The sequence below is a fragment of the Cryptomeria japonica genome, chromosome 6 (genome assembly GCF_030272615.1).
Source record: "Cryptomeria japonica chromosome 6, Sugi_1.0, whole genome shotgun sequence".
In the NCBI taxonomy this organism is placed as follows: domain Eukaryota; kingdom Viridiplantae; phylum Streptophyta; class Pinopsida; order Cupressales; family Cupressaceae; genus Cryptomeria; species Cryptomeria japonica.
Genome location: NC_081410.1, coordinates 221448964 through 221459300, shown reverse-complemented (window position 1 = coordinate 221459300; position 10337 = coordinate 221448964). Strand labels below are relative to the sequence as shown.

The following is a 10337-nucleotide window of genomic DNA, read 5'->3' as shown; positions in this document are numbered from 1 at the left end:
TTTAATAAGTAATTGGAATTGGATAAAGTCTAATGTGACTAGGTGTGGATATATTTAAGTCTCTAGATTTTTATCCTTTTTGAAATGACAATGTAACGAAACAATGATGTTTCAAAGAAGAATAGAACAAAGTATCTAGAAATGTTCAATTCATTGGAAGGATAGGAATGACAATGAGGAGGGAGGTTGGTGCGATCCCTTCTTAAGATTCTGTTGATAGTTTTTATTGTCTTTTCATATCTGCTTGAGATCTTCAAGATTCAAAATGCTTTCATATAATATACCATTACACATCTCAATTTTTCAAATGTCTATATCAACAACAAACATATCAGTTCCTGCTCATCATCACCTAAAACAAATATACTTGTACAATTATGTAATGAATTTTGGAAACTCCTTACAAAACAAGCTATGGTGATGGACATGGTTGAGCCTCTTTGTTATACTTTCCAATCATTTATAAAATAATACTTTACAATTGAATTAGATGAAGCCTAAACTTGTACCTACATCCATGTAAATAGAGAGACAATTCGGAGTTTGGATGAATTGAAGCATACCCTTGCTCTTCTGGCCATTATAAAATGAAAAAAATAGGAACAAAAAAAGGGTTAGTCTACAAAAAGGCTGGCAGTAGAAGAGTTGGTACCCATTGCATAAAAATAGAAAAGAAAATATTCACCAATCTTAACACCAGAGTCAAGTTAAGAAATGGTTGAAGGGCCATTTTTTAACGATCATGCAAAAGCACTGGAGCTAGTATCTATTGGCTTCTACACTAGTTTATAGGATGCAAAAGACATCACATTCCCATTGAATCTTGAATCATATTAACAGGGAAACATGAAAAGCATTTTGCTCCCATTTTGGGACAAGCAGGAAGGACGCTAACAAAGGTTGTGGAATCTGGCTTTAAACCTGCCACTTGCATTTGCTTGAAAGTTTCTACAGCCTTTTCAATGAATCCATTTTGTACATATCCTGCAATCGTTGCAGTCCATGAAACCGCATTTCCTTGAGGCATCCTGTCAAACAATTGAAATGTCTTGTCTATGCTGGACCATAATTTGCAACATGTCAACCAGGGAAGTTGCAACTACAACATCTCACAAAATTCTTCAATACTTTATGCTTTAATGGATGTCCATGCCCTATTTCAAAGCTCCCATTTTGGCACAATCATGGAGGATGCTTGCAAAGGTTGTGGCATTTGGCTTTACACCTACCAATTGCATTTGCTTGAAATTTTCTAAAGCCATTTCAACAAATCCATGGAGTGCATATCATTCAATCACATTATTCCATGACACCACATTTCTTTCAGGTATAATCTCCACTTGTGTTTTCTTGAAAGATTCTAATGCCTTTTCAACAAATCTAGTTTAAGTTTATCCTGCAATCATGGCAATCCATGAGATCAAATTTCTTTGAGGTATTCTGTCAAACACTTCACATGCTTTGTCTGTGCCTTCTCCACATTTTTCATACATGTCTACCAAGGCAGTTGCTACTACAAAATCTGAAAATATTTCTCTATCCTTTATGCTTCGATGGATATCCATACCATGTTCCAAAGCTCCCATTTTTGGACAGCAGGAAGGATGCTAGCAAAGGTTGTAGAATTTGACTTCACACCTGCCAATTGCATTTGCATGAAGGTTTTTAAAGCCTTTTCAACATATCCATTTGTGTGTATTCCATGTGATCACATTTCTTTGAGGCATTCTTTAAAACAGTTCACTTGCCTTCTCAATGCTTCCACATTGTGCATATACTTCTACCAGGCCATTTGCAACTACAACATATGACAATATTTCTCTTTCCTTTGTGCTTTTATGGATGTTCATACCCTGTTCTAAAGCTCACAGGAAGAGAGGATGCTTTGAAAGGTTGTGGAATTTGGATTTACACCTGCCAATGGCATTTGCTCGAAAGTTTCTAGATCTTTTTCACCATACTCATTTTGTACATTTCACGCATTCAGACATTCCATAAAATCACATTTTTTTTGTGGCATTTTGTCAAACAGTTCACTTACTTTCTTCTATCCTTTATGCTTTGATGGATGTCAACGCAGTTCCAAAGCTCCCGTTTTGGCACGAGCAGGGAGGATGCTAGCAAAGGTAGTGGAAGTTGGCTTTATACCTGCCAATTGCATATGCTTGAAAGTCTTAAAATTTTTGCAGCAAATCCTGAAATCATTGCAGTCCATGAGAATTTGTCTCCTTAAGGCATCCTGTCAAACAATTAAGACATAATCGGATTTATTTCTAAAAGGTGCTAAAATCAATCACGCCCTATTTAAACCATCATTGGAAGACATTGTTTAAATCAAAACTTTTTAATATAATTCAAGAAACTGAAAATCCCGATCTCAAAAAACTTGCAAAACTTGCATGAGTTCCCGATGCTTCCAATTACTTAACTGGAGAAGTTGCCAAGTAATTTTTCTCTAAAATTATGGAACTTACAGATAATGGTAAGTAGAAGATGAGTTTGAAGGAAAACGTGTGAAGCAGAAGCACGAGAAACGGAGATCTGTCAAGGATAACGCCCATAATATATCAAAATAAATAATGGAATTTATAAATAAAAGAGATACTTCACAAGACAACTACATAACTTCTACATGTAAAAATAAAATAACAATAAAAAATATTATCAAAATTAGTTTTTGAATGTTTAAACCAAACAACCAACTTAGATATCAATATTTTCATCTTAATTTTGAGTTAATTAATTTTTATTAAAAAATTATACCTTAGTAAATAATTAAATTTAGAATTAAAAGATATAGTTAGTTTATATGTAAAAGAAAATTATATATCTTTATGTAAAAACAACTTTAAATAGAAGAGCTATTTATTTTTTAAATTATTTTATTTACTTTCAAAAAATGCTTTTTCCATAAAATAATGATTATATAATTGGAATATATTTAATAGCTATTTCAATTGTATTTAATTAATTGAATTATAATTTATATTGATAATAATTATTATTAACAATAAATGATGAAAATAGATTTTCAAAAGAATCCAAATCTACATAAGACTAAATTATATTTTTTATATTTAAATTGTAAATCAACACTAAAACAAAAACAAAAACAAAAAAATCATATTACCAACTTAAATTTTCATATTTTTCTTCATAATTTATATTTATTTAAAAAATAAATATTTTAAATTAGAAATAAAAGATATACTTAATTTAGCTTATACGTAGAAGGTAGAAAATGATATCCCCTTTACATTAAGACAATTCTAAATAGAAGAATTTTTTTTATTCTTTTATTTTTAATAATATTTTTTAGTATATTAAATAATTTGAATATTATTTAAGTGTTTATTTTAATTGTATTTAATTAATTAAATTATAAATTTAATATATTATTATTTTAAATTAAATGATAAAAGAATCTAATCTCTATATAAGGACTAAATTAGTTTTTCTATATTTGAACTAAAAATCAACAACAGTAAACTTAACAAATCAAATTATTTAAGTATTTATTTTAATTGTATTTAATTAATTAAATTATAAATTTAATATATTATTATTTTAAATTAAATGATAAAAGAATCTAATCTCTATATAAGGACTAAATTAGTTTTGCTATATTTGAACTAAAAATCAACAACAATAAACTTAACAAATCAAATTATTTAAGTATTTATTTTAATTGTATTTAATTAATTAAATTATAAATTTAATATATTATTATTTTAAATTAAATGATAAAAGAATCTAATCTCTATATAAGGACTAAATTAGTTTTTGCTATATTTGAACTAAAAATCAACAACAGTAAACTTAACTATTTAAGTATTTATTTTAATTGTATTTAATTAATTAAATTATAAATTTAATATATTATTATTTTAAATTAAATGATAAAAGAATCTAATCTCTATATAAAGACTAAATTAGTTTTGCTATATTTGAACTAAAAATCAACAACAATAAACTTAATAAATCAAATTATTTAAGTATTTATTTTAATTGTATTTAATTAATTAAATTATAAATTTAATATATTATTATTTTAAATTAAATGATAAAAGAATCTAATCTCTATATAAGAACTAAATTAGTTTTGGTATATTTGAACTAAAAATCAACAACAGTAAACTTAACAAAAATATATATATATTATAAAAGACTGATTTGTAAATATTTGAACTAAACAACCAATTTAGATTTCCAATTTTTTATTCAAAATACCTTGAATTAGCTGCCCTATATAAATATTGTATAAACTATATATTTTTTAGTGTTTAAACCCCAACTCAGTTGTTTGGAAGTGTGATGGCTTCTATCATGATTGCATTGTTACTAGTTTTCTGGCCACTTACGTTGTGTATTCCTCCCCCAAGGTTTCTCCCCATATGTTTGCCTAGAACACTTATGTGGGCAAACATATTGTATGGCCTCATTAGGAGAGGAGCTCATTGTTTGCTCTACAATCACCCACAACTCATGGCTGCTCTAAGGTATGTTCTACAACTTTATTTCTTATAATGCTTTGATTTTATTTGTAATCATAACAATCCTTGGTGACAGATTTGAACTTGGACAATTGGCTTTTGTTTTGCTTTGATTTTATTTGTAATCATACCAATCCTTAATGACAGATTTGAACTTGGACAATTGGCTTTTTTTTTGTAGGTTTTTGTGATCAACCAAAAGAATAAAATAAAGTGGTTGTTTAGTTAGAGATCTGTAGAGTTTTTGCATGCCTTCTTATGGCTCTACATTCAAATTGATAGCTTTTATTGTCTCTTCTGATAACAGTATTCAGTTTTAGTTTTTAAATAGCAAATTGTAACACAATATATAACAATTTTTGGTTTGATGTGATCCTTTTGTTTCCTAGTTTTATGTAATCAGTTTTATGTAACTTAAAAAATATATATATTTATTTTATTTTTTGTTTTGGCATGCTTGGACATCCAGATTGAAAGAGAATAATGAAGTATTATTTAGAATATATTTATTTAAAAGAATATATTTTTATGTTCTAAGTATTTGCATATTTTATATTATTTTTTTATTTTTAAAGAAATGGATCATTTAATCTTTACTAGGGGTTCTGGAGTAAATGAATGTGCACTATTCATCAACTTAAAACTGAAATTCTAAGCTGTGTTTTTCAAAATTGTTAAGCCAAACTCATTCAATTCAGAAACAAAACAAGTCCTTAAAGATCATCTGGAATGGCTCTTCTTAATGTGTACCCTACACCCAATTTATGGTAAAATTTCAATTTTTTTATTTTCAGAATGAAGGTTATATATTACTTTTGTGTGAGATAATTTGAAAACTGTAATTTAAAATCTAAAAAATTCAGTTAAACATTTTCTACCCTAATTTCTAATACCTAGATTTCCACATCTCGCCTGGTAAATGAATTAAGTTATGCATAAATATCCAAATCTAGGTAACCAGACCAAGACTTTAATTTAAAATCCAATGAATTCAGTTAAACATCCAACTCAGAAACTGTAATTTAAAATCCAAAAAAATTCACAAAATCCTTGTTACTAGTACCTAAAGTTCTACATCTAGCCCGGTAGCCAGAGCAGAGACTATAGTTTATCCTCTTACCCAACCTTCTAAATCGATCCATAATGAATGCTCCAAACCTATTCCCGAAAGTATGATGAAATTTCCACCATTGAGAAAGAGAATTGCGATGGCCTGTTCAAAGTTGATGCTTGCGTTTTTCTTGGTCTGTTTAATGTTTGTCCAAATAAAGAGCGATGGACTCCATCATAATGCTCTTCAATCTGCCTGCAATATGACGTTGGATCCCAAATTTTGCATCTCCGCCATGACGACGTTTGCAGGGTCATGGCAGTGAGGCTCCAAAGATCTCGGAAGAATTGCGCTCAAGCTGACCATTGTCGAAGGTCGAAAAGTTTCCAAATTTCTTTCTGGACCGAGTCGGGAGGCAGTCACTCCACCGCAACTCGGTGCTCTCCAAGACTGCATCCAGCTGTTTGATCTGACTTTAAGTGATTTAGAGAAATCTCTGTTAAATGTCAGCAACTCTAACAGTAACTTTTTGGCGTGGAGGCAGGCATTTGATGTTGAGACTTGGCTGAGTGCAGCTCTGACCAACCAGGCCACCTGTTTGGAAGGCTTTCAGAAGGCCAGTGGAGGTCGACAAATAACTTTAAGTAGCAATTTGCATAATGTATCGCGGCTTCTCAGTAATTCTCTGGCGGCCGAGGCATAGGAGCTACCGAGCGGTCTCCTATCCTGGCAAGTCCTGCCCTGTTGTCCTCTCTCCTGGAACAGACAGAGCTATGGAGCTACGGCCCTAAAGCTAATCCAAGGTCGGTGAAAGTTGATTGGGATTGGGATGGAACCCTATTGCACCTTCTCAACGGTAGGACTTAACCGGTCGCCCTTCTTCTTTATATCTCGAATAGATATAAAGAAGGCGATAATTGAAATCACAGAGGGAGGGGGGGGTTAGAACGTAAAAACCCAGTCGATCAAGGCGTCGCATCTAGATCTCATGCCCCGCACATGAAACCACGTTGGGATCCCATCTTCCTCCCCGGCTATACAGGATGGGTGGTGGTCGTATCCCTTCTGCAAAGGCAGGTGATATGAGATTGATTGGATCAGAGGATGGATCGTCCGGTTACTCGACTTCTTAAACGAGATGGGTCGATGGTGGTCCTGAAAAGCCCTTATGCCGTATTTCGGGCAGAGATCAAATCATCCGTTCTTTCCGAACCTTCATCCTCCCGTACTCTAGCACCATTTTTTTTCACAGGTTTCACAAAGATGCATAAGGTGGAAGCATTGTCAGTAAATGACTTTTCCAAAACAATAATCTTATAAGCTAAGACATGAGAGAGGCCTTCAAATCTACAGAATTGTAATGCTAACTAACCTTGGTTTTCTTGAGCTCTCCAGCCTCCAGATTCGTGTTGCGAGGAATGGAAGTTTCCAAAATGGCTTACTAATTTTCGTGTTATAGATGCAGCTAATTCTGCGAGCATGACCAAAATCTTCGTGTTATACGAAAATCCATGACTTTTTGAAACCAGTTTAACTACAACCGAAACCTATATACATTGATATTGCAATTAGGCCTGGAGGTAATAGTAGAGGAAATCTGTAGAAAAAAGGGTGTACAAGTTAATGGAATCAACAGATTGGAGAAGCCATGTATCTTATAGGGTGAATGAAACAGACCCAGACCAGAAAGAAAATGTAGGTTACAAAACAAGGGGGGAGCAGCCATAAAATCATTGTGCTTTAAGTTTGGATTAGCCAATATAATATCACTTTTGGTGTGATGAAGAAATTGCATGGAGTAAATAGTGTGAGCATTTTCTGTGCAGGACTATGTTAATTGTTGGTGAGGTAGTTACAAGATATTTATAAAAAATTATGAAACTTTTTTTTAAACGTTGCAAAATAGTTTTCTTACAGACAACTATTTTTTCTTACAGCATTTGTTTTTATGAAATTAAATATTTAAACAGTTACAAATTCAATCTCGTATTTCCTCCAATACCTGTGATCAAAATCTTTGTCCAGATCTCTCGTTTTAAATCTGTTTCCGTTTTCTTTCACTCCATTTTTAGCACTAATTCTCCACAATCACAAAGTCAAGTCAAGATATGGTTTGGAGGGCCTGAAATGCACAAAAGAATTCAATACAACCCATGAAAGGCCATCATAATGGTGAAAAAGCAATGGAGACAGTATCTATTGGCCTATCCTAAACTTTTATTTAGATGCCTCTATACTAGTTTCTTGAAAAAAATCCCCATTGACACTCCTTAAAACATATTGATAGAAGAAATCATATTTCAAAAGACATCAAATTTCCAATTGAGGCTTGAATCATATTAATAGAATGCATGAAAAGTATGCATTGAAAATAGATGGAATTGAATAAAAATGCACTTAATATGCATGTAATTGAAAAATGTGTCACTTTTTCACATAGATCATGGGTTTTACTCATCAACATCAGCTCATATGTAGACAAGCATTCCTAATTTTCATTGTCATTCTTTTTTTTTTTTTAGAAGAAAATATCATTACAATATGACTCCAACCAACTCACCACTTCTAATGTTTCAACAAATTCCTAGATAAAATGTTAAAGAAAATAAGAGGGATGCCTTGGCTTGGTAAAGCTTTAGATCTATCACAATGAATTTATCTAGGACACCTTCATTTTAAATCCATCTAATGGATGCCTTGACCCTAAAGGCATCTAGGCCAACCCAAATTAAAATAATGGGACTCCTTAACCCTTTATCCCTTTGGTTACTTCAAATAGTTTAATAGCATACTTCAATTTGATATGTACATACTTAAAATGCTTTAGATCAAAAAGAAAAATCGGCAGTAGTTGATCAACAAACAAATGAGCATGAAATATATAAATAACATTAATCATAATCACATATCATAATTTTCATGAAAGTAAAACTTAAAAAACAAGTCAAACAATGAAATATCAATAGATAAATTAATTGATGTACATATCTTATGTACACTTTCGAAGCCTATTTTCTAATCTTCACTTTTTAGTACTATAATAGGGTGTTGAGGAGATTTTTCCATGCAAACCAAGATTGTTTAAGTTTATTAACCTATTTTGTTTTAGAAATGGCTTATGAGTGATAAGTCTATTTCAATATGTACTCTAGACTAAAAAAAAAATAGATACTTAATTTGAGAGTTTGAGAGCAACTATATAACTGAATATTTATTTGTCTTATAATTGAAGTTTGGATTGTGTGTCTCTTTCTACATATTCTATTTGACATGAAAAAACATTCGCAATTGATTTTTCTTATGTGTTTTATACATATTTTAACATTGTTTAATTTTCTCTATTTTTCTTATGTTAAATTTGTATAATTGAACTCCATTTACACTTTTAGTTTGCCATGGCATTGCCATGTAAGTATAATGTGACTGACTTGTACTGTATCTAAAATGAACTCCGTTTACACTTTTAGTTTGCGATGTAAGTATAATGTGACTGACTTGTATTGCATCTAAATTATTAAAGCTTGTATAATGTGACTTGACTTGTATTGTCTAAATATTGTAGTGATTGTATAGAAATATGCATATCTGAAAAATCACATTATATATGTAAAGCGGAAAATCGCTGTCGAACCCTAGTTGGTCTCCCCTCTTCTAACTCCGAGGAGAGAGAAGGGAGGTTCGCTAGGATTCGATGGGTTTTCACTTAGGGGGAAGACTTTACATTCAAAAGAGGGGTTGAAACTCATAAGATCCAATCCCACACAAGGTAAGATTGGATGCTAGATGAATTTCAAGGGTTTGGAAAGCAAAGCTACCCTCTTTTGTAAAGAATGTTGATTAAGGAAATTAAGCTAAGGATGCATAGAAAGTCATAAAGATTCGCTTATAAACTGAGTTTAGGTTATAGGATGAAGCTGCGGACCTGGAATTAGCAGTAAAATGTCGATACGACGTTGTCCTGCAAATTTGAGAAAAAGTTGTCGGGACGATGGCGCCCGGCGCCACGGTCCTCCGAAAAATCCGCGAAACGAAGGGGGATCGGTTCGTCTCTGCACAAGGATTCCAGATCTTCAATCTCAACCGCGTACCTGCAACCTACACACAGAAAAGCGAAGACGATGGGGGGTTAGGGATTAGGGGTTTGCCTTTAGGTCAAACCCCGGTTTTGGAATTAACCAAGAAATGAGCAAGAGCTGTAAATGTAAATGACTGTAATGTAAAACAAGTACTAATACCTTGTTCTAAGGATGTTGGTATCCTTATGTGCGAAGGTTTAGATGTTGTATGTTGTAGTATGTAGCATGTAATAAGTGATCTCCTCTTCAATGGTTGAATCCTTGACTTGAATGCAACACTTAGCCTTGAATGGAGACTTGAAATGATCAATTGCTTGAATGCTTGAATGCTTGAGTATAGTTTCCACGCCTTTTCCATCATATCGAATGAGAGAGGAAAATGTAGTTTATATACTTGTCATTTAGGGCTGATAGACTGATTTTCCCGACCTTAGGCCGACCAGGGAAGTATATTTCCAAATTGCAATGAAAAAGACCCGATATCACTTAGGAAACCGGGCCCAAAATAGGACCCAGGGACTAGGGCGCTGGGCGCCATGGTCCTGGAGGACCAGGGCGCTGGGCGCCTTGGTCCTGAGGGCCCAGGGCGGGCGCCCTGGTCCTGAGGGACCAGGGCGCTGGGCGCTCTGGTCCCACCTCCGGGACAGCGGGGTGCAAAGGAGGTTCAGGCCAGGGTGCATGAAAAATGCAGTTTTCAGTGTCGTGAGCAAGTTTTGG

General features: G+C 32.9%; 1 long non-coding RNA gene across 1 annotated transcript; it reads right to left on the bottom strand.

Moving 5' to 3' along the window:
* Window positions 1–631: 631 nt before the first annotated feature.
* Window positions 632–2607, bottom strand: LOC131856078 (uncharacterized). Its single transcript, XR_009358181.1, has 2 exons — window positions 2475–2607; window positions 632–2239 (listed from the first exon to the last, which is right to left on the bottom strand). It is a non-coding gene; the product is annotated as an uncharacterized LOC131856078 (long non-coding RNA).
* Window positions 2608–10337: the final 7730 nt, after the last annotated feature.